The sequence below is a fragment of the Acinonyx jubatus genome, chromosome B4 (assembly GCF_027475565.1).
Source record: "Acinonyx jubatus isolate Ajub_Pintada_27869175 chromosome B4, VMU_Ajub_asm_v1.0, whole genome shotgun sequence".
NCBI lineage: Eukaryota > Metazoa > Chordata > Mammalia > Carnivora > Felidae > Acinonyx > Acinonyx jubatus.
In genome coordinates, this window is record NC_069387.1 from 116,187,335 (window position 1) to 116,212,689 (window position 25,355).

The following is a 25,355-nucleotide window of genomic DNA, read 5'->3' on the forward strand; positions in this document are numbered from 1 at the left end:
TATTTCCAACGAGAACAAAGCTGATAACAAAGCCATCTTGCACTCATCCATTCTGGAATATTAAAGAGAAATGTCTCCCATGTTATTAAGCCACTTATAATTATTTCTGACATGTCAAAAATACTGAGGATACAGAGAATAGTCGAAGATTGGGGGTAACATTTTTTTAATATGATGTCAGTCTTCAAAGAATTGAACAAGTGGCCCCAGAAATGATCATTTCTTTAAGTATGACACTGCCACTTAATAAACCAGCAGAGAAAATATTGGAAGGAATTCTGTCAACATTCTGAGACTAGTGTAATTTTGAACAATCAAGCATAATGGCAAGATCAAGCCTCGTGTCAGGCTGTATGACTTGTAATTCTGTGAAATTATAAAACTTGTGAACAAAAGGGAATGAGAAATATGTGACTATGGAATGGAGGTAAAGAATCAGGAAGCATGAAATTCCAGTTCTGTCCCCTCTGACCTTACTGATATGCAAATTGGCTCATTATGTCAAATCGGCCGAGTTGAAACAATAAAGGTTTCCTAAGAAAAGAATTTCCAGTTTTACCACAGAAAAAGATAAGTTTTGCATTTGGAATGTCTGAGAGCATCTGAAGTGTTGTCTCATTAAAATTTATGATCAGAATTAATTCACATTCATTTTGTTAAGAACCAAATCACCTGGGTTGAATTTGTGTGGGGAATCTTAAAAACAGATAATGAGAAGTGACAGCAGGTCTGCGGAGTGGCCAGTGAGGACCACTCATAAATCTGATTTTTTTCTTTTTCTTTTGTTAACTTTCCATTTGGCGTTTAGAGACTGGTGTTGGGGAATCAAAGTCATTTATTGGCATTTGTGTTTGTTATGAAATAAGTAGAATCTTTTTTTTTTAAATAAGTAGAATCCTTTATAAATCACTCAGGTTGAAGGATTTTAACAGCCTTAAATAAGACCCAAACATGTGGCAATAAGAGAAAATAAGACTGCTGGAAGAAAATAATAATTTTGTGCCTGGTACTGTGCTCAGGTGACTTAATGATACCCGCAGACAGAAAGCCTGAGCATGGAATGGATACCCTTCCCACAAAGTTGCTGAAATGGTCTGTTTCCTTTGCTGTGGATGGCTCATCATCTCAAGTGAGAGACCAAATCGTGGCTGTTAGGCTCCAAATCGTCCCCTATTCTCCACATCCTCTTGGTGGCAAAGGGCTGAGCAGAGCATTTCCTCTTCATTCCCTTGTTGTCCTCATAGATAATTCCTAGTGGAGGATGCTGGCATCTCTTGCCAGTAAAAGTCGCCGTGCATTTCCTGGCCCTCCATTTCCCTTCTAATTGAATTACTATCAGGTAATGTACTTCTTCTCTAACACTTTAACCACCTTCTTCCACCTCTGTGAGTTCTAATCCTAGAACCATCCCTCACTTGATAATACTATAGGCAGATGAGTATTTCTGGAACACACCTCCTCGCTCATCTATAGAACCAGAGGCTAATGATTGCTAAAATCTCATTTCAGAATGAAAGTCAGCTGGCCTGGGGAGTTTAGGAGTCCATGCCTTCTGAATGTTGATGGCAGTAAGCTTTCATGGGCACAGATGTAGGATTAAAAATGGAGATCTTGTGGGCTTTCTTTCACCATTCCATTTTCTGTCTACTTTCTTTATGCCAGATGAGGCTGCACATTGACCTCTCTATTCAAAAATTTAAATCTTGACTGGGATGCTACACTACTCATTAGTACTTCCTTCCCCTCTGGATCGCCATGGAATATATCATCTCTGAGGTACTGGGACATGAGTCAAAGATTCTTCTCAAGTGGTTCCCAAGTCCCACGGCACCTGAACCACATAAAGGTAGTTCTGTGCATCCTGGAAGTCTACAGGCAGAAGTTTGAGCTTTACCCAGAATAGCTTCTCTCTGGTTCTTCTGCTGGGCCTCCAGCCTTCTCACTCTCTCTCTGGTGACAGTGTCCATTTTAGAACCAAAAAGAAGAAAAGTTTCAATCTGTTCTTTCTGCTTTGTGTAACACTTACCAAATAGCTCAGTGCAGGTGGGTACTCAGTGAGTCATTTTCCTCTAATACTTGTGTTACCCTCTCTTTGCAATGGAAATGTCTATTTCAGGTTCCTAAGAGCCATTTGTAAATCACCCATGTGCCCTCAAAGAGTTGGGACTGAACCATAAGCCTAAGCTTTTAGAATATAGAGAAGGTAAAGGAGCGAAGAAAGAAACAGACAAGCTGAATATGTGGATAGTTTACTACTGTTGAAGTGCACAATTGTTAAAATTGCATCCTTGCTGTCCAGGTCTGTCCAGATCAATTTCACTTCAGCAGCTCTGGGCAGAAATCTGGATTGTGTTATAAAAAACAAATAATTAAGCAAGCAATCCTTTTATGTTACTTAAAACTTGACTATATAGAAAAATCTATTCCTGGCTTTTGAGGTAAGTGTCTGACAACATTGTTAGCTCTGATGACTTTTTGAGTAGTTCTGTGATTTGCCTGAGCTCTTGCAACATAAAGGGGAATAAAATTATTTGTGGGATCTGTCACAGTGAATTTTTAAAGCCAAATCGTCCCCAGGTTGAAAGGGTTTCCTGTGACTACAACTGATTTTCCTAAAATCCATGTTAATACTTGCAAACCCAAATGACAAAACTTTTGATTGTTAGTGCTTGGTGGCTGCTAAAGGCTATAGGCTTAGTTGCAGCCACAAACTAGATGTAATAAAAGCAATGACATGTATTTATTGAGTGCTTGGTTGAATCATTTTACATGGATTAGTTTATTTAATCCTCATAACTCTAAGCAGTAGTACTATTTTTATTCCCATTTTATAGATGAGGAATCTAAGTCATGGAAAAAACTACCTGCCCAACTTGTAGCATCAGGATTTGACCTGAGGAGGCCTGATTCCATGAGGCAACAATTAGGTACATGCTCTATTCAAAGCCCCTATTTAATTAACAATTTTTATACTAGCATTTTATTCCTTATTTGATATTTTCCACATTCAGTAAGCATCTTCCAGAATTTAAGTTTCAAAGGAGTAAATGGTGGGGGGCCTGCGTGCCTCAGTTGGTTGAGCTTCTGACTCTTGATTTCTGCTCAGGTCCTGATGTCACAATTTGTGAGATCGAGCCCCTGGTCGGTCTCTGTGCTGTCAGTGTGGACCCTGCTTGGGATCCTCTCTCTCCCTCTCTCTGTCTCTCTCCTGCTTATGCTCTCTCTCTCTCTCTCAAAACAAATAAATAAACGTTAAAAAACAAATTAAGGAGTAAAGGGTATCCTGAAAAGATGATCAGTGAGAACTGATTTTGCTTCTGACTACATCTAACTTATTCTGAAAGAAGGAGATAATGGCTCAACATGGAACAAAATGCCTGTGAAGAAGAAGCAGAAAATGAGGCAAGGGGCCAGAACAGTTCATAGAGCGAAGCTTTTAGTTCCAGGCAAATTAATTCCACGCATATAGGAAAGAAAGTACCAATTTAAAGGCATCACCGTTTGATATAAATCCCTGTCCATAATGACATCAGTTTGGCTAGCATGGGTGGGCAAGGACAAGAGCAGCCAGGTAAAGGCATAGACTCTGGAGCCAGACTATCTGGATTCAAATCCTAGCCCCACCACTTTCTAACCATGTGATCCAGGGCAAGTCCCTTCTGGCCTCCTTGCCTCTTTAACTCTGTGTTCTTATCTGTAAAAGAATAACAGTACTTGCCTTATAGGGTAGTCATGCGGATTCAATGAGATCACGTATATAAGGCATGTAGAAAAGTGCCCAGCCTATGCTAAGTACCAGAAGGATGTTTGCTTTATATGTCCTTTTGAGGTACTCAGTGTGCGACCAAGATACAGACAGTGGTTTTATATTTAGACATTCTTAGGGCTTTCATATAGGAAAAGGACACAGTAGATTTGATTCATCTTAGATGCACTTTGCTAAATAAAGTAATTTTTAGATCACCTAGATTTATTTTAGTTTTAGAATTTGAGTGTTAATTTGTAAGGTCAATCAACTAACCTGTTGCCTGTGACTCAGTCCGAAAATGGAATTTTGCTCCCGGCAAAAGGGGATTTAGCATATAAATTGAACGATTATCAAACAAAGGCAGACAGACTGGCCACTATCTTGAAAATGGGAGTGGCAAAAAATGGGTGATAATCCTGCCTGCAAAATCCAAGGGATTAGGGAAACCAACCAGGGTTTAGAGTTTGACGTAGCAAATGTATTTTAAGGTGATATTGATAGAAATAAAGTGTAGCTCATAGATTATAGTTTGGATAGACTTCCTCACATTTAAATCTACCCTCTTGCTTTCTTCAAAGAGTTGGAATGGATGGTCCGTGACAAAGCCTTCCATGGAGGTAAGAGAGGCTTTATTCCTTCAAGGCAATTTGGTCCAACTCTGCTAGTTCATCCATGGGGGAAGCCTGGCAAAATTCCAAAGGTGATTAGTGTTGTATCTATTATTTCACAGGGTGGAGTGTGTTTGGGTAGATGGAGGGGGAAACCTATAATTTCATAGCTGCTGGTTGAACATTTCTGCTAAACTTCTTTTTATTTTAAAAATTGGTGAAAAGATCTCAACATTCAAGATGATACGAGGGCATTGAACTATCCCCAGGATAGAATGTACCCACGGTGGTTGCTAAATCTTGGTGTGGTGCAGGTTGGAAGTCTCTAAAATATTTCCTGCAAAATATGAATTACTGTTTTGGCCCATTTTTCTGGGAGATTTAAATCAACTTTTTAATTACTTGAAGTCTGAAGGTTTTTCCCCATAAATATAAAATCAGAAGTGAAAGCTTAACCTAGATCTTTTAGGAAAAAAGGTTGCATTTTAAAATCATGCCACCACTGTCTTGTTTGGGAAGAATACAAGTTGGGTCCAATCAAATGTTGAGTCATCAACTATTTCAATGCCCATATTCATCATGCCTGAGAAATATAAGCATTCTTATTTTTTTAATAGGCTCTTTGAATCATATTCTAAATGAGTACCATGTAAATAAATTAGCACAACAATCACGCCATGCTTTTTTGTCATCATGGGTCATTTTCATCGGATGCTTAGTGATTTCATTGCACTTGTGTAATCAGGTGAAGAAGCTCCACCGGAGCATCCATGGGTCAGCTATGTAGACTCTAGCTGCCAAAGGCGCTTCTCCTTCTGAACAGAGCGCTTTGCTCAGCCAGTGTAGACATGGCCTGATAAACAATGGAACTTCACCCTTGAGCTGGAGTTTGGATTGATCTAATTCTTTAACTCAAACGTGTGCACAGGTTTGATGAGTGTTTAAATGCCTGCATTTTAGTAAAACAGGAACTTAAATTGACAGTAATGTGAGGAATCGCATAATTTATAATGAACTTGAAAGGCAGGAGCACTCACTGTTGCTCAAGCTAATCAAGGGACTATCAAATCAAGGGTTTAACATGAGCTTAAATATATGTGGCAGGAGGGTTGTTCTTGCAGGCTTATATCTGTCAGATCTTAACACTAAACCTGTCAGGGTGCAACATGGCCGTGTCACTTTTAACCAAGATGTCACATATATTGTGAGAAACAACCTGCTTTGTGTTTTCTTCTCTGGGATTTTACTGGGAAAAGCAAATGTAAAAGGGATTTTTTTTTTTAACACTGCATTTTTATTTTGCAGATTCTCAGGCTGATGGAGAGAGTGACGAGTGGGTTGCCAGCTATAGTCAGCGTGCACAATGGCTGCGGGGAATATATTCAGACATGCCCAAGGAGGTCTGCCCAGGGGGAAACACATACCTTTGAGGTTTAAATCAGGTGTGTGAAGAATGCTAGAACCGTGACTTCTACGATTTTGTTTTGTTTTGGTTTGGTTTTTGCATTTATGTTTTTCAAGGAAAACAGGATGGATGGTGGCTCTTGGCTGTTCCTCAGACTCTTTTGATGCCATGAAATACACCCCAAGTTTAACCTACTCTCTCTCCTAGGATGTGATATACTCTACTTGCTGCTCAAAAGGGTTGTCCTCTATTTTATCAAAACTTTAGATTTTAAAGAGGTAGTTTTTCATCTTGAAAAAGGGTTTTGATTTTGGAGATATTTTAAAACTGAGAACTGAAGTTTTTCAGTTTGTTTTTTTACCACTTGTCTATTTGCTGGGAAAAATAAATGCTATTTGTAATATAGGAGTTAGCCACAAGAGACCTAAGAAAAATTATGTTCACATTATCTTTAGAAATACGTGTTCTCATTATCTTTAAAAAGTTGTTAAATGTCTCAGAAATGTCAAGAAGATGTAACATTGTTTAGAAAATATAAACCACATTTCCTTGCAGGATGCAGTTGTGCTTAATAGCTCTGTTTAATTCATTCAGAGACTACACGATTTTTGTTGCTATATTTTGTTAGAAAGGAAGGAGAGGCTGTTTCTACAGGTGTCATAGAAAAATCAATATTGAGCCACGGATTATTGGATCCCATAGAACCATGGAGACTTGGCAGTGAAATTCTTCCAAAGGTGAGTAGGGGCATTGATTTTCCTTCTCATGCCTGAAGAAATATGACACAGGAACGGAGGCTAAATTTAGACTGGAAACAAGTCTGATTTGAAACTATGTGCCTTTAAAAAACTTTGTGACAGTTTTTTTTTTTTTAATTAAATGAGGAAATTGAATGTGAGCATATAAAATTTTTCTCATATATTTTTCTTAGATTTACTTTTTTTCTTTATTCCTTTGCGTGCTTTTGAAAAAAAAAAAAAACGACTATTTGACCAACATTTTGTCTATAATTAAGATCCAGTGCTTTCCTGTACAACATAAAACAGTCTCGCTCTTAAACCTATAACCAAGACTGCAATAGTCCTTCACCTTCTAAGAAAAAGCATATTATTTATACAATCACACTTAAAAATATGTGCCATGATTTTTAGACACGTACTTGCTTACTTGTTTATTTGTTTTACAGTTTCTCCTACCTAGATTTTGAAAAGTTGAAAAGCTCAACATAACGCATTGGTTGTTTTCCTGCATTGCTTAGCATTCCATCCTTGCAGGCAGATGGTGTTCCTAGGTTTGGAAGGATAAATCCCAGGGGAAGTGAGCTGAAGAACATTTCATGCATCACTCATCCTATTATGAGCCCTGTGCTGTTCCATCTCTCTACAAGGTAAGAGATTTATTGTGAGTTGGCTTCTGCCAGTGGAAAATGACATATGCTAATGGCTCGTGCTTCCCAGTGTGTGTTTGTGGAACTCATAATTGAGAGTATAGCAATTGTTTTATACGCTGAAGAATAATTGGGAAATTTAAGTTACTCATACACGCTCTATCATGCACATCTGTCCCCTGGTAGCATGCGGCTGCCCTATCCTGGGACCCACATTCTGTAGTATTGTCTTCCACATGTGAGGTGGGGTGGCCAATTGGTCATTTTTATAATGAATTTGAGCAGAGTAGATGATCAAGAAAGATAATTCATGTCCTAAAGTAGAAAATGGCCAAATTACCACTTTGCTGTGTCTGGGCATAGATACAATTTAAGTTTTAATACTTTGTGGGATCAAGAACTGATCATAAGAAAGTTAAAATATAAAATGCTGGGGAGTTCATAGTAAGCATAGAGTTATATTAATATTAAGCTTTCCTTTCTGCTGTCCAGTGGAAAATTCTTAATTCTTTATCCTTTTCCTGAACTTGCAGGCTGGCTGAAACAACAACAGAAACTGGTGTGTAATTCGTATTCTAACTTTGGATCACCTGGTTAATACTCTGACTCTGACTACCCAGAAAGACAATGTTCTATAAGAACTATCTGTTAAAAGGCCTGCTGCTGCATTATTAATAAAATAACAGGGAAAATGCGATGATCTGGATGTCCCATCTGATGAGGTAAGGTTTTATCATGTCCCATAAAATGAGATTACATTTGATTGTATTTATCATTATCCCAGCCCCAAGAAAGTTTGCATTTGTCAATTTGACACAGAAATCTGTAATATAAAGCTTAATATACACTATCTAAACTGCGACCAATTTCAGGCATTAAAAGCCAGGCTATTTAATGTATTTTATTTATGTGTAAATTACATTATCGTTACTGTTTTTCTATCCTTTTCAGCTTGGAAAATTGTAACTCAGTATATCACACAACATACTTCAATAAAAATAAATTATGTATATTATAGTTCTTATGGGGGGCAAAGGCATACTATTTTACTGACCTTTGGTGAGGTTTCACTTTTGATGTGTGAATTTTTAAATGTGAACAAACCAAAAACAGTGGCATACTTGGAAGTAATCTAAAGCTAAAATGGGAAATGAAGATTTTGTGGTAAGTGCCAGCCTCGTGTTTGCTATTGCCATACTTCGGCATCTGCCTGAGAAGAAAAAAAAGTACAAAAGACAATGGAGAGATGATGGAGGAGCTGGGCATATGGAAAGTTCCAGGTGCCTGTGGATACAATATGAGGATACTCAAATATCTAGTCCTCTTTTTTTGTTACCTATCCTGTAATCCATCAGAGTGGCCAGGTGCTCTCTTTGTAGTTCAAAAATATTAGTGTTTTCAACATCAGTGCCCATTATGGCTATACCAAAATCCCCTTCTATGTGTAAAATATATCTTACCCATATCTGAGCAACATGATTGTAGCCCTTCTCTCTTTAGGTTAAGCACATTGTATGACTTCTCTTAAAATGTTGCAAAGATGAATTTCCACTAGATAATTTGCAGTTGGTAAATACCATGAATTTTTCAGGGGAAAAGTGGCAATTAATGGAAACATAATTATCTTCAATGTGAAAATAGTCTGGGATGCTAACTTTGGCGAGCACAATGTCTCTAACTCATTATCATTTTCTTTGCTTATTTTGTTGTCATTCTTCGGGTTCTTTCTGGATCCATCTCTCTTTTGTTTCCCTTCGACTCCTCTATTGTATTCCAGTTGGCAGTTAAAGAACCAAAACAGCAATAAGACTGCGCAGGCACATTTTCCCAGTGCCACCAACTGGGCGTTAAGCTGACTAACGTTTTGAAAGCCCAGCCCATTTCGTTCACAGCAGGCAAGGCAGGTAAAAGCATTTCTGTATTAAAGTACACACTTTGTTTCTGTGGGTTCTTCTGATCTAAATTGTCTTGTTTGCCAACTGGGGGGAGAGAGACGAAAAGTAGGTTGGGGACCAAATGTCTGGGGTATTTAATCAAATGCCCAGCAACTCCTGATTATAGGAGGCAGAAATTTCACTTTCCAGGATAACTATGGTGGATTTTGTCAACCCAAATGGGTGTCCACCTTCACCCAGCATGTTATTGGGCTGCTCCCTACCACTGTCTAAATACAAAGCAATGGAAGAATTCCAAATAGTTTTAATAGTAACTCCTGGGTTAGAGGAAGCTACATATGCAGGGTGAAAATTCCCATAAAACATAGGTATACGGGAAGTTCCTCAAACAGTACATTTTACATGTTGTTGTTTTCTTCTATTAGAAGAAGAATGTGAGCATTTATTTCACTATGTTTTGTTAATTTGATTACTGTTTCGTAAGTGGTAAGTATACACCTCCTTAAATGTTTTATGAAGCTCACTTAATCAAGCAAATATGCTAAAGCACATCACTGTATTGATCCTTGACCTTTTGACCCGTCTCTCTGCCATGCTGGCTGCCTTTCTCTCGAGTTCTCCCAAATGAGAGCTTAGGGAGCCGACAGAGTGAGGAGAGGCGTCAGCCTTCTGTCTGAGCAGCAGCAGACTGTAGAGTTGTGTCACTGGAGGGGATTTCCTTGCGAGTGACAAAATTGGGATGAATAATATCAGTTTGCATTTTAAGGAAGCTTATGAGCACTATACTGAATTGTCTAGGAGGGATGAACGTAACATACATTTAAGGCGGGAAGATTAAAGTTCTGAGATGTGTTAGATTACTGCAATAATGCTATGGCTCATTTTATGAATGAATCAACATATTCCCCACCTGGTGCCCACATGCCATATATTGAAATAAATTTAACAGAGCCTCTTTCACTGGAGTCAGAGCCTTTACACACACCATCTTACCATGGAGTAGATCCCTAGTTTGTTTTATGTTCTATGACTATCGTATGGCCATTTCTCACCAAACGGGATCAAAAGTTAATAGAAGGTGCAGTGGAAAAATGCAATAACTTTGTCTTTGAACTTTTAGTGAAAGAAAGAAAGAAGAAAAAAGAAAGAAAGAAAGAAAGAAAGAAAGACAGAAAGAAAGATGACAGGCCATGGATGCCCATACCATGACTATCCGTGGAATCTTTTCAAGAATGTGAAGTCCCTTCTACTTTAGCAGTTAGACAAATTCTTCAGCCAATTTGACTTCAACTTGGCAAAGATTTTCTATTTATAAATGTCCCTTGGGGGTCCATGAGGAATTTCAGATACCCACTTATTTTCTAGAAGAGAGTTCGGAATCAATAAGTTCAAAATATTTTAAAGTTACCATGTACTTTGCTTGAATGAAGCAGCAATGCTGTGGATATGGCCATATCCTTTCAGGCGCTTGACCCAGCTAAACTCCACTGCACTACATGGCCTTCTGGAGGCCCAACAGCATGATGTCTCATATTATTCACTTTCTGGTTTCACAACTCTTTCCCAGGATAGTCATGGTTGGGGGCAAGGGGTACAAGGGTAGGGGATAATTTTTGTGTGTATATTTCTTTTCCAATTTGTTAAGTGAAAAATGCTGGAGAATAAAATGTCCTCCTTTTGTTTATCGTTCAAATAATTGCATGAAATGCGAATCAAAGCATAATGGTCATGGTGAGTGAGGGGAGGAGGCAGTTACCCTTCAGCTACTATGGTTCTCAGGGGCCCACTATACTATCTTAATAAGCTGAAAGGAATGATGTACCATTTCTCTCTAACATGACATAAAGTTCCTTTAAATGGAACAGTTCCTTTAAATGGATTCATTTTTAAATCTGAAAGGCAATGGCCGTGATCCAGGTTGAATACGTGCACACACGTAGTCACATGCATGTACTTCTTGTACACATTTTTTAGCCAAGTAATAAAACTGGTGGAAAGGTGACCACGAGGGCTCCTCTAAGGGTCTGGGGGATGGGTGTTACCCTAAACAGGTACAAAGGCAGGTCCGTTTTTTAATTTGAAGCTTTGGGCTTTAGCTTAGAAATTCACTGACATTTTACATTCTGTCTCATTATATGTCAAGATTGTTTTACTTAAAAGAAAGTTTTAATTTGCTTACTGTTGAGTGAATCTGATATTTGAGACGAGTGTGCTGCATTTTCCCTTTCATGAGTCACTCAAAGAACACTTATTGAGCTTCTGCTGTATGCCAGGTACTATTTTACCCCCCTTCTCCAACACCATCACATATCCCAGACACTCCTATTTGAGGCTGAAAAGCACAGAATAGAGACACACAGAGATGTGAAATAGGTGAACTGGTAACAGATCTGTGAATTGTAAATTACTGTAACTCCTTGATACTGGCCACATTTTTCTACCCAGGGATTTTAGACGATCATTGTCAGAATTTCACAGAAAGCCCCATCAAATCTGTACATTTTTGTTGAACTTAAAGCAATTCCTTCAAGTTCTAGAAGGTTCCCTTCTTACTTTCGGTTTTTCGGGGACACAGAAAGGTCTTCGTTTCCCATTTCTACTTTGACACATGCTCCACACCTAAAGACTGACACCCTTCCATTTTCCCTTTCCCTCTTTGTTTCCCATCTTTTCTGAAGATAAACTCCTGCATTTTTTTTTTTACTTCTTTGTCTAATTTTTGTCTATTTGACAAAGTGAAGAGATTAAAAAAAATCAGTGGATGGGGGGGTCTGACCTCTCTGCTACAGGGTCTAGAATGTTGATTGGTGTGTGTGTGTGTGCACGTGTCTGTGTCATATCATGAAAATATTGCAGCTTACGTTTAGTGCATAAATGCAATGGTTACACAGGAACTGGATTGACTGATTTGAATTCCTGCTGTACTGCTTACTAGCTGTATAAGCGGTTTCTAACCCTGCTTTTCAGCTATAAAATGAGGAAAGTAATCGTACTCACCTCCATTGGGTTGCTGTAAAGATTACAGGAAATAATGAGTGTAAAGCACGGTGCTTGGTATATGGTGGGAGGTCAATAAACGTTAGCAATGATCTTTAGTGTTGCCATTACTTATTTCATGTCTATGCAGACACACACATACCCCCAAATACACAACTTTCCTATATGCTGCATTCGTCAAAGAATGATGGTCTTAGCCAACATTGTGAAAAGGCCTTCAGAACTGTCAGCTTTTTGTTGTGAAGGTGCATTCTGTCTTTACCCCCTTTGAAGGCCCAGTACTCTGCCTCTCTTCTTGCCATTACTGGTAAAACCTCCTTGCAAGCAAGGACCTGAGATTTATCCACACAAAGGTCTAGATGACGGAGAACATTTGAGGTGTTGCCCTTGTAAAGGTCACTGACCTCTTATCAAAGATCAAATACTAAGCTGATGAGATCGCAGTCATCCAGCAGCAGCTGGAGAAATGTATTCGCCAGTGTGATTTCTCCTGGTCCTTCTGGAGATCTCCCCAGAGTAGGAATGGTTAACTAGGCCAAGAGGTGAGGTTAGTTCTGCTGTGGAAGGTGCCTGCTGGGGCTCTCCTGGGCGTTGTCTGACATCCTCAAAGGCTGCCTCTCCAAGCCTGGGGCCATTTAGGAATGTCTGTCAGCTTTTCCATTTTTTTTTTTTCCAATTGTAACTCTGGGTTTTGAATCTAGTTATGCTTTAGACCACAAGCTATAGCCCTTTGAACATTTTTTTTCCTAATACTCGTCTTTATTTTTGGGTATGTATCCATTTTTTTTCTGTACACACCCCATCCATATATTTATTCTTGGTTGCCCGTTGTATTTCTCTCACAAACGCCCGTGTTCGTGATCTAAAGTTGTTTGCATGTCAAACTATTATGCTGAGACATTTTCCTAAAATATTCTCTCTATATATATAACAGTACTTCACCTGTATTTTTTTATGCCTATATTTGAGAGTTTGAAGGGCTGGGTTCAAGTTAAGGTGTGCCTTCACCCCCAAAATATGCTTGGAAAACCATTTAATTCTCAGCCTCAGCTTGTCAGTGAAGTGGTAATAAAAGGATTTGCCATCGGGTTGTAAGAATCAAATCAAAGTGTTCACTAAACTCAAAAGCAGTGTAGAACTTTTTGGGTCTTCCCTTTATCCATCAGAACTACTTCTTCAAGCAATTTTTTTAATAGAGGACATGAAGAAACACATTATGTTTAGCAATTTGTGAAAGAAGAGGTCGAATTACCTTTCTTTGACATTTTCCCTCATTACCTGAAATCGCTCTTCTGTGCATTCTTTTATCACTGTCATTTGCCCTCTGTGGTTTTTTGTGTATTTTTTTTATCACTGAATCAGGATGGTCCAGGGGAGAATGTTCTCAGTGAAAATCTTAGAAGAGACATGTCCACTGGTAAAGAAGGGCCCACACGGATGGGCTAGGTCCACAAACAGCTTCTCAAAGGATCCAGATCGTTCTATAGAATATGTGGCATGGTCAGGCTATGATGCCCCACGTCACTCGGAAGTTTGAACTAAAGCCATGAAGCTTAACATTTTCAGGATCCTCTACACAAGTGAGAAAATAATAAATAAAAGCTAATATTTATTGAGTAGCTACTATGTGCAGATACGTTCAATAATAACAATTAACTCTGGATTTTTGTAGACACCAAATAGGCACCGAGGTACAAATCTTACCCAATTATCTAATCCTTACAACAATTTAGGGACAGTGCTATTAGGTCCATTTTACAGATGAGGAGACTGAAATCTCTCTGACACCAAACCATTGTTTTCTGGATTTTCCCAAGGATCCTGAGATAGAGGCAGGATTAGGTGCATTTTGTACATGAGGCAGTTGGGTCACATAGGGCTTCAGTAACGTCCCCACCATTGTAGGTAGAATCCCATCCAGGTCAGCCTCACCCTGCACACTATGCCACACTGCCATTCTGAGTGCTTTAATTTTCAAAAAGGACCCCTTTTTTTTTACCCCCCTCTTAATTTGTAATCTGTTGTGGATTGATACTTTTGTAAAATATAATAAAAATGCATTACTGGAAAAATAAAATTAAAAAAGACATACAAAACACAAACTCAATTATTTATTATTAGATTCAACAAACATGAAATTACCCAGGTTGAAAGTAAAATTAAAAGCCATGGCCCCTATTTTTTGTGTTTTTTATCTCACCAAAGTTCAAAAGCATGTCTTAACAATAGACCTTCACAAACTAAATTAATTTTGTATGAGATATGTCTATTGTTGGAAGGCCTATCATCTCAGAACCTACAGAACCAAGAAAACGTAGAGCACTGTAAATTAGCTTACTTGATATAATGGAGATACCACTGTGTTACTGGTATGTCATTCTCTCTCCAGAGGGCGGGCTCATGGTGGTGTTGATTAATAATATTCTCTCATGCTGCATCCACGTAGGTTAAAGAAATTAAAAGGAGCATGGTAACACAAAGCAGCAAAGCAAACTGGTTAGTCCCCACAGTGACTAGTGCTCTGCTGCGCAGAGCAAGTTAGCTTAGTGGATTCCACTTTTCAACATTCCTGAAAGCAGATTTTCAAATAGAATGGCCATGAAAAATAGCAAATGCATATTTCCCAAGGGAGAACAGGATCTGTAGCAGGTGCCTATCTCCATATCCATCTGTAGAAGTGTCTGCAGTAAAGATGAGAGAAAAAAGGCTTAATAAACAGAAAATGTCAGAGTCTCTATTTTTGATTTTTATTTAGCAACATCATATCTCAGATTTCAAGACAAAACTGTTTTCTCCCGATTCCTGGCCCAGCCCTCCAGGCGAATCCCTGCTGTTAGGAATGCGGCATCTACAGGCAGAAGTGTTGGTATGGTTAATCTTAATTGGGTTTTAACTTCAAGGAAGAGATGCTAGGTTAGAGGATCTGTTTGCAGCAATCACTGTGTCACCAGTGTTATGTTAATGTAGAACTTTCTCTGCATTCCATGGAGGTAAATAAAAACAATGACAGAATACAGGGATTCTTATTTGCACTTATAGCGGGCCCTTTGCTGACCATTACATTGATGACCTTAGTCCCCTGAAATTCAGATGGAGCTCCATTCTTGTTCTTGGTATCTAATCCATTATTGAAATATAATATAATCATTTATATACTAATCATTCATGTATGGACTACCCACTAAGTGCCAGGTCTTGTGAGAGATAGCTAGATGGTAAAGAAACAATTGTGGCAACTTGGTTCCACCTTCAAACAGTTTCCAGCCTGGTGGGGAGGCACAGGATACAGAGGTAGATTTGGGACATTGCAGCACTGGCCATAATGAATGAAGGGACTGATTGGCCTGTGAATGTAGAAGAAGTGACAAACTCAGGCAGTGGAGTCAGAAAATGCTCCACAGAATAGGTGACATACAGCCTAGAGCTGGAAAAGTAAGTTAAGAGTTTAAAAGTTAGTAATGGTGGGGTGCCTGGCGGCTTACTTGGTGGAGCACATGACTCTTGATCTCAGGGTCATGAGTTCAAGCCTCACTTTGGGCATGGAGCCCACTTTAAAAAGTTTAGTAATGGTAAATACTTACAACAGTATTTTTATACAGTGTGATTTCTTTGAACTCTTTTCATTGATTGGGACGCGTATTTGGTCTCCCAGTGGAATTAGTGTCTTAATGGATTATTTCATATTGTTTCTCTGCTTCTCCACATCACATTTCTTGTGTGTGGACCGTAGCTAAAAGTCAGAGTGGTTAAAAGCAAAATTTTATTTATGCTTCCAACATCTCCTTACTGTCTTTGCCATACTGACTGTCAGGAGTTTCCTTCTAGTTTCAAAAACTCAGCATCTGTGATGATTTTTATTTCCTTCTTCCCCCATGATAAAATTCATCAGTAGTTAATGGGCTCCTACATATAAAATAGGACTTCAGCCTTGCCTCAAGGATCTAGGAGACAAGGCATACTTAAGATAGCTTTTGATTAAGAAAAAGAAAAAGTAAGCTTATGCTTACTCAATATTAGCTATGGGAGCCTTGACAAAATAAGGGCTTTTGTTTTAGAAAATGAAAGTAAGTAAGCAATCTGTAAGGAGATTAGAAAATGTTTTAAAATACTTAAAAAAAATAATTCCAGAGAAAAAGAATGGTACAATAAATAAACACTTTTTTAAAAATGTCTATTTATTTTGAGAGAGAGCAAGCATGAGCTGAGGAGGGGCAGAGAGAGAAAGAGAAAGAGAGAGAGAGAACCCCAAACAAGCTCCACGCTCAGTGCAGAGCCCAATGTGGGCCTTGATCTCACAAGATCATGACCAGAGCTGAAATTAAGAATTAGACACTCAACTGGCTGAGCCACCCAGGTGCCCCAATAAATAAACACTTTAAAGAATAAAAACTATAACCATGCACTGCTAATTGGCAAACTAGACATGGCCAACAAATAAAAAAGATAATGTTGAAGAGCAGGAAAAATTGCCCAAGTGAGTCCCATTGGCTGCCTGACAAAGCTTAGCTATGAACTAGACATTGGATGGGGCCACATAGAATTTAAGGGTCATTGACAAGGAGTGCCACGACTATGGTCAATGTCAGCTAAAGGATGAAGGTAGCATATCCCCGTGTACAACAAGAAAGTGGCAAGAATAAATCCCAGTATCTTATTTGTGAACAAACATACACTCTGTCCCCATCCTGAATCCTACAACTCTGATATGAATTAAGACATCTGAACATCCGAAAAAGTTGATAGTAAGTACTCAATAAATGTCAGTCGCTATTCATTTAAGGTAGACAGACACAATTAAAACACTATTTTTAAAACCAAAACCAAAACCTTGACATCATCCCTTCACATGCCAGTACTGTTATTCTAGGGATGGAGACACTGCAGTAAATGAGAAACACTTATTCCCCATTCTGTAGCACTTATAGCTCAGACAGGGAAACAGATATTCATGGGGTGTTAAGCATGTGACAACAGGGTAAGTAGAGGCACAATGGGCGTAACTAACAAGGAGAGATATAGCCAACTGAGGTTTCAGTTGGGAACTGCAGGATCTATTGAAGCTAGCCAGGAGTGAATAGAGGCTAATATTGGGCAGAGTTTGGAGTCCAGGAATAAGATAGAGTGGGGGAAAATGTTGGGCAGATGTGAGTGATAGGCCTGGATGTCATAATACGGTAGACCTGTTGGGTAAAGCCCAGGATATAAGAATTGGGGTCTAGCACTGGGAGCTCACAGGAGTGGGAAGACCAATTACCAGGGGACGAAAGCCCTGAGAACTGGTGCCAAGTCAGACACTTACCAGGGGTCAGCTTAGATGTCTCTCTTGATCTGTTACAGTTGCCTTTCTTTCATCTGTAAAATGGTGGAAATATATACCTTGCCTAGTTCTTGGGAGACTGTGTGGATTGTATTATGAAAGTTCTTGTAAGTGATAGTCCGTATATGAAGATAGGTTTTCTTTATTAGTAATTTACATGGCTGGGGAAACCATTGGGGAAAATTCTCTCAAAATGTAAATCCATTTGGAAGATATAGATCCAAGATTGTGAACTCAAATGAGCCAGGCAGGTCACATTAATATTGAAGGGGGCTCAAGCAGAGTAATGATATAGAATAGTGGGGACGGTGGCAAAGTAGAGAAGGCATGCCCTGTCCGAAAATCAAAGTAATGTGTTGTTATCTAGGAATATAGATCTAGCGATGCCACATCTTCTAATTTTAACCTCTAAATTTTTAAAGACCTTCTAATTTTAAACCTAAAAATTCAAATGTTTATGTGAACCTAGTTGGTGACTAGTTCAAGTATTCAATGCTGGTACCTTGGGTCAATGTGAAACGATGTCCCTCTCCGCACACACCCCAAAGAGCGGTGAATTCTGACCTGTGGACTGTGATGTCAGGTTCAGATGAATAATGGAGAGTAAATATATCCCTAATCATTTGAAATTAATATCAATGTCATATAAGTGAGCCACATTCTTTGGTGCATAAAGACAGTTATACGAGGGTAGACTATTTCAGGAGGTGCATGATAGTCTTTGTGTTTCTTGTCACTGGGCTGCTAAGACGCTTTGCTTACTCCTTCACCTTTTTTCCCTTCTATAAAAGCCATTGCAGTCCTCGGAGTCCTACCTGCTGACTTCTGTATTAAATATGTCACTCCCTTGCTCGAGAGTTTCAAGTGGTAGCTCCCATCACACACATCCAACACAGATTTGACCTCAGCCTACTTTCTCTTGCTTTGTTTTCTTCACTCATCCCACCTAATCTCTTCTTTCTGTTCTATTCTTTCTTGTCTACAGCTTACTGAAAGCCAGCTACATGCCTTTTTCCATGCAAATTGAGCCTTCTGAACCCATTTTATTGGCTGTCCACTCTCAGAGTTCTTTAAAACCACAAATAGACAATTGCAGAGCTTACAGTTGTTTTTCAAGGGCTTACAGGAATTTTCTTAGGCTGAGCAAGAAATGTGGATCTTGTTAATCGTTTATTATTATGGCTCTGTCTTATTAAACTTTATTAAATCTCAAGCCAACTGAAAGAAGATGTAAACACCTGATTAAGAATGCAAAGACACACACACTTTAATGGCTAGGTTTAATCCAAACTTTAATGAGTACGTTTCCTAAAATACACTTCCTATTTTATCTTAGCATTTCCATCATAATATTAAAATATCAGCCTAAAAGTATTATTAGCCCAATAGCCTACATGTGTAATGGGTGTGATATCATAAAACCTCAGCTTTTGTCTTTGGCTTTTGCGTTACCAATAAAGGAGGACTCTGAGTATTGTATGCCTTTCTTAGAAACTTGAAGAAAAATGTTCTTAGAAAAAAATTACATGTGCTAAAATGGGTCACTTATATTTATTTTTCTATTTATTTTCATCCTAATACGTATGGTTTCAGACTTCAATTTGTTTTATATCCAGGATATGAGGATGAGGAAAATGAGTGATTTCCTTTCACTTATTGCTGTACTGAGTTCTACCCTTTGGAAACATGGAAAATGACTCTTAGACTTGTTCTCTATGATTGGAGAAGGAAGTGGTAAAGGAAATAATAGAAGAAGGATTACCTTCCTGGAAACCTTGTCACCCCTGTTTGAGAGCCTCTCATTTTTATTTTCGTGGTGTGTTCAGTATTATTTCACTTTGCTGTTGATGGCCTATGAAAGATTTTACTTAGAAAATGCGAGGTTCTCATTTCTTTCTAGGATTTATACTCGAAATGGGTGAAATTTGGTTGTCATGTATGTGCAAATTATTCAGAGGTGTCAGAGGCAAAATCAACGTGATGGTTTCCCTTCAGGTAGTCAATTAGAAAAATAGTAATACTTAACTCCTATTATTATGCTCTGGGATCACAAGTGAGCATAGAAACAGTTTGGAGTTAAGAATACCTAGGTAATCGGTGAGGAACACAAATCTCAAATGAATGACTGCTTGCAAAGAACTTGGGTTTTGACAAAAATTTACACAGAACTTGACAGCTGCATAGGACTGTGTTCAGATTTCTTCTACTGTGGTGCAGCAGATGCTTGGATATGACAACAAAGACTGAAAAGGTTTACAGTGAAAACTAACTGAGAGCAACACTTGTCTTTGGCAGTAATAAATACATCAGGCTTTTTACTGTGAATTGCAAATGGTCTCTTTCATGAAAACCATAAATACATGTGGTGCCAACACCATGCATTACTAACTCTCTCATTCTTTTCCATTAACCGACAAGGCATATGTAGTTGTGGTTGCACGTTCACAAGGGAGTGGATAATTCACAGGTGGCTTCTGTTTTACTAAAATCACTTTTATTTTTATTCTTCTAGAGCTCTCAATATAATCCAAAGAGAAATTTCAGAGGTGGATGTAAGTTTTAATACCACTGCCACGACGGAGTGTTTAAAACAACTTTAGGAAAACTTCAACTTTAGGAAAACTTCTACTTAAATAATTCTTATTGCAAAAAAAAAAAAAAAATCAAAGTTTGATAACTGTCCAATAGGATGGAAAGAAAATATGGTCAGATCTAAGTATCTGAAAAGTAGTTTATTTTCCGATACATCGCCAAGAGGATAAATACACAATACATTTAAAATAGGAAGCTATGGATCATGTAAAATGTTTAGTGATTTCTATATGTATGAAGTCATTTTCTTATTGAAAACCATTTATCTTAATAAAAGTAGCCATTAAGCTATTGTAAGTTCATGTAATGGTACATTATATTCTCTTTTTATTTATTTATTTTGAGAGAGAGAGAAAGTGCACACAAGCTAGGGAGGGGCAGAGAGAGAGGGAGAGAGAGGATCCCAAGCAGGCTTCGCGCTGTCAGCACGGAGCCTGGTGCTGGGCTTAAACTCATGAACCGTGAGACCATGACCCGAGCCGAAATCAAAAGTCGGATGCTTAACCAACTGAGCTACCCAGGAGCCCCTATGATACATTATATTCTTAATATATGTCAGATAGAGAGACTGAAAAATATAAACATGCACGACCACCCATCAAGCTCTCTTGTCAACTGTCCAAATTTATCTCATTAATATAGCTTTATAAAATGACTTAAAAATCTACTTCCTTTATGAGCTCTTTACCTAATTTGTGAAAGTAGCCTATGTATTTAACACAATAGACATATTGAAATGAAAACAGTAGTGAGTTACTTTCCCTGATTTCAATTTTATAGGTACTCACTGCTTCCTATATCCCAGGCACTGTGCTATGTTCTGGAGATACAGAGAGGAGTGAAATAAATTCTCTGTCCTAAAAGACTTCACTGTCAAGTCAGAGTGACAGGAAAATGGATAAATTGCCACACAAAAAATTAGTGAAGATTTAGTTTCAGTTACCCACTGGGGTAACTGGGACAGGTTTTACCTAAAAGGTTGACATTGACGCTGATTATTAAAGGATGCAGAATGAAGACATGGGGGAAATCATTCTAGGCGGAGAAAATAATACCCACAAAGTTTGCCCACAATTACAGTGAGAAAATCAATACGGTGAGGCTTTGGGTATATGTACCTATGAAGGAAGAGAGGTAAACAGTGACTTAGAAAGATGTGATGAGGCCAGATGGTGATGAGCTTTGAATGCAAAGGAAAGGAATCTGAATTTTTAATCTTGCAGAAAATGGCCAACCAAGCTACATGATTGCATTTTTGTTTTCCAAATGGGCTAATGATTTGAAATACCCTGTTTTTATTACTTTTTTTTTTTTGAGATAGCTAAATATGCCAATCATGGAAAAAATATACATATTGCCTGTAAGGAGAAACAAGAAGGGAAAGATAAGAAAGATGTTATAATTTTCTATCCCTCCAAATAATAAGGAGCTGATTTTATGCATGGTGATGAGAATGAAGAAAAGAAGCTAGATTCAATAAACATTTCTGAGTTTGATAAGTGTTAGTGACCAACAAATGTGATGGAACAGAGAGAGGGAAGAGTTAGGGACGGTACCAAATGTTCTGGTTCAGATGACTGAAATGGATGATAATGCCATTATGATTAGTATTAAAAGGGGGGTAATTTGCCAGAGACATGGAGAGAGAGAAATATTAAGCTTGAAATACTTAAAAGAAATGCTAGTAGAGATCTCCAGAGGTCATGGAACTCAAAAAGAATTGTGATTATTTCATTATTATTTATACCTTTTGAGGCAGGTGAATGTTGGTTGAACAGAGGAGGTAGAATTTATGTAACAGTAGAACACCTTTCTCTTCCACCTCTAATCTAGGAGAATGAGTTGAAAGCATTGAAGAGTGCCCCCATGGAAACTTGGCAAACCACTGCACATTTAAGGGATGAATAGGATGACAGAGTCTACCGAAGGAGACAGAAAGAAGCAAGGGAACTTTAGGGAAGAGTGATGCCGTGGGAACCAAGGCATAAAAGAAAAACACGGATTTTGAACAGAAGGGAGTCTTACTGGTGCCAAATTTCACTAAGCTGCCGAGCAGTATAAAGATGAAGCATCCAACCTTTGGTTGGAAATAAGAAAGTTTATGGTCATCTCAGAAAGATTGAATTAGTGGGAATGTAAGCCATATTATACTAGGTGGAAAAATAAATATGACTGAGGAAGTTAAGAGTAATAGTAGGCAGTCTACATTTTCTACACATTTGGTGTTGAAAGAAAAGAGGGGAATAGAATGCTACCGACAAGGAGTGGTAGGCTCAAAGGAGGTTTCTGAAAAAGCAAGGGAATTGAGCACATTTGAAGGGAAAGATACTGATAATTAAAGAGAGAAACAGAAGCCAAGCAGATTACCTAATGGAGCACCTCCTGGGGGAAGTGGAAGAAGTTAATCCACCTGGAGAAGAGACCTTAGAAAGAAAAAGGCATACCTGGGGTGCCTGGGTGGCTCAGTCGGTTAAGTGGCCGACTTCAGCTCAGGTCATGATCTCGCGGTCTGTGAGTTCGAGCCCCGTGTCGGGCTCTGTGCTGACAGCTCAGAGCCTGGAGCCTGTTTCAGATTCTGTGTCTCCCTCTCTCTGACCCTCCCCCGTTCATGCTCTGTCTCTCTCTATCTCAAAAATAAATAAACATTAAAAAAAATGTAAAGAAAAAGGTATACCTTTCTCCTCCAAGAGGGGATGAAAGAAGCTAAGGACGCTTGTCAGCTGGTACAATGAAGATCTTGCCACCTCACGGGCTCTTTTATCCTTTAGGATGTAGGAAGCAAGGTAGTCAACTGAGAGTGGACAAGAGAAGAGTAGTAAAGGTTTGTAACATCTCTCTTGAGAACTAGGGCAGGGAGACGTGTTGGTGCAAGCGTAGGAGTTTCCGAAGGCATCCCTTTGTAATGGCATCAATCTGCCCGTTAGTGTAAGCTTTTACAGCACCAGCGAATAGCTTTGGAGCAGGAATAGAGAACATCTATTAATTAAACTACCCAGAGTTAGAAATCAATCCAGGGATATGACAGAAGGACAGAGGGGCAAAATATAAAAGTCTGAAATTGATGGTGCAGGGATGTAGGCTGGCAGAGACTAAATAATCAAGACTTACAACATTGCTTTTATTTTTTACTGCTATCTTGGAGGTTTAGGTGGAAAGACTTCATGTATTCTAAGTCAGCTTTAAAAGAAGACACATATTTAGACAGGAATCAGCTTGTCTTCTTCACTAGATTTATCATTGTGGAAGATGGCTTTAGTGGAGGACACCTCGACTCGTTGGCTTAATTTTTTTAAAGTTTTTGTAGTAAAATGAGTTCTTAGAAAGTTCATCGTTTGAATAGGATCTTATCCAGGAGACCATTATTACTTTGTCTCAACAGCTTTCTTTGTAATTGCTTGAATTCTCACTCACATTCTAGTTAGTAGGAGAGAATAAAGATAGATCTTTGAGAAGGCGTAATTATAAATTTATTTGTAAAGACTGTTGCAGGTATACAACCGAAACTAGACCTACTCTATTCTGTTGGTGTCTTAAAGTCAAATCTTTAATTTACTGTCACAAAAATTTGTTGAAGTCGGCCTTCAAGTATAAAAAGCTTTTTCATTAATATGTTCTCTGGGATGTGACATAGTGAACTATATGCTGAACTTGCTGGCCCCGTTCTGCTCTCAATCACTTAAATCCAAATACATCACTTTGTAACTTAGGGCTTCGGTGTAATCGGTATGAAAATGACTGTGCTTTCCTGCAAGGTTCAGGTTGAGAGCCTGCCATTCAGGAGAAATCATCTTATAATAAAATTGTCTTAGATCAACAGTTAAGATGGCTCTATCTTCTCTGGCTCCCTTTCCCTTTCTCCTTCCTGCCCCCATAGTGAATGAGGTCAGAATATTCTGGAAACAAATACAAGTAAAGTCAAACATCTCCTCATCTGTCACTCTAGTCTGCAGCACAAGTGTCCTAGCTTGATGTAGGTGCCTCCCGTGTTTGTTTCTAGTGCAATCGGGATTCATTCAATTGTTCATCTAGTCAACAAATAACTGTTGAGTGCCTACTGTGTGATAGTCACATTTCTGGGTGACATCTGTGAACTTAATTCTCTGTGATGCTATTTTTATCCCACTGTGTTGAAATTTTATGCTCATGTTTATGTCTTATCATATCATCTTAGACTGTACCTACCTGAAGAAAAGGATTGTGCCTTAATTCTTCAATTTCCCATGATGTAGCATAGTGTTTGACACATAGAGAGTCAAAGATTTGTTGAGGAAGTTACTTAGCATAGTTAGATCAGTTAACCTGAGCACATTTGTACTCTGAGACTTACAATTGAGGAAACATATTTAGTTTATACTAAAGAAGACTTAGTATAACTATCTCTCAAGATGTCAAGATCTTCCATGTTAAATACAAAAAAATAATAATTTTAATTAACTTGCTTTGTTTGATGACCTCAGAAATGAAGCAACTTTGTTATTTTGGTGAAAGTTACAGTTAAACTTCTATGAGGAACATTTACTGAAAGTGCCAACAATAGATGGCAGTGAAAAATCCTATTCATGAAAACCAGAGAGGGGCAGTTTAAGCCCATAAAGAAAATAAGATCTTTGGTTTTCATTGTTGTCATCTAATAAGTAATTTCTGCGAGTCGCTTATTTACTTTGTAATTGAGCAAGTCATGAAATGAATTGAGCATCCACAGATTTGTTGCAAATAAAGATGAAGCATCCTGTGCTTTTATTTAATAAGAAATTGAATTTTCAAGATAGTTAAAAAGGTTGGTACATTGTATGGTCATAATGCCATTATTCAAACAAGTGATTATCCAGTTTGCCTCAGTAGAATGTTAGTTAGCCTGTTTGAGGGGAATATTTCTGTAAAATTGGCAGTTGCTTGAATTCCTTGGTCAAAATTGCCTTGATCGTTTATCACATAGGGAGTTACTCCTGAAAAACTGGTGATACAAACATTTGTCATGCATGTTCACTCTATGTGACACCCACCAAATGGCCAACATTTTTTTTAAAAAAATTCAGTTTACCACTAGTCTCCTTTGGCTTATTTTCATCAAAGAAGAAGAAGCGCTGAATTTTTTTTCATGCACAATTTTTTGAAATTGCATTTAGTAGTTCACTTGCCATTGTGGAAACATAGTTTCTTCACACAAGTCCGTGACTGGGATCTTGTTTCTCCTCTCCTGAAGTGTTCTACTGTTTTCTACCTCTACCGGTTTTTTCAGTAATAGGAGTGAAAATTCAAACTTTGATGTAAATTTCAAAGTTAAAAATTTATTTTAGTATTTTAATCTCTAATCTTATAGACTGTAGAGCAAAGAAGGGAAGTATCTTAAGGAAAAATGATTTTCTACTAGAAATTTATAATACACTCTTTGGAAACATGATACTT

At 38.3% G+C, this 25,355-nt stretch overlaps 1 long non-coding RNA gene across 20 annotated transcripts in view; it reads left to right on the forward strand.

Annotated features, from left to right (window-relative positions):
• The window catches only part of LOC113602777 (uncharacterized), a 101,723-nt gene that overhangs the window by 28,331 nt on the left and 48,037 nt on the right, over window positions 1–25,355 (forward strand). For 9 of the 20 annotated variants that reach the window (XR_008300417.1, XR_008300423.1, XR_008300415.1 and 6 more), the window contains 4 exons: window positions 5,662–6,498; window positions 7,036–7,148; window positions 7,682–7,870; window positions 8,926–9,052. This is a non-coding gene — a long non-coding RNA (uncharacterized LOC113602777). Of the gene's footprint in view, window positions 1–2,834; window positions 2,928–4,053; window positions 4,449–5,661; window positions 7,149–7,681; window positions 7,871–8,925; window positions 9,053–25,355 lie in introns of those variants that run through there. The other 11 variants (XR_008300430.1, XR_008300431.1, XR_008300429.1 and 8 more) reach the window with 11 other exon arrangements.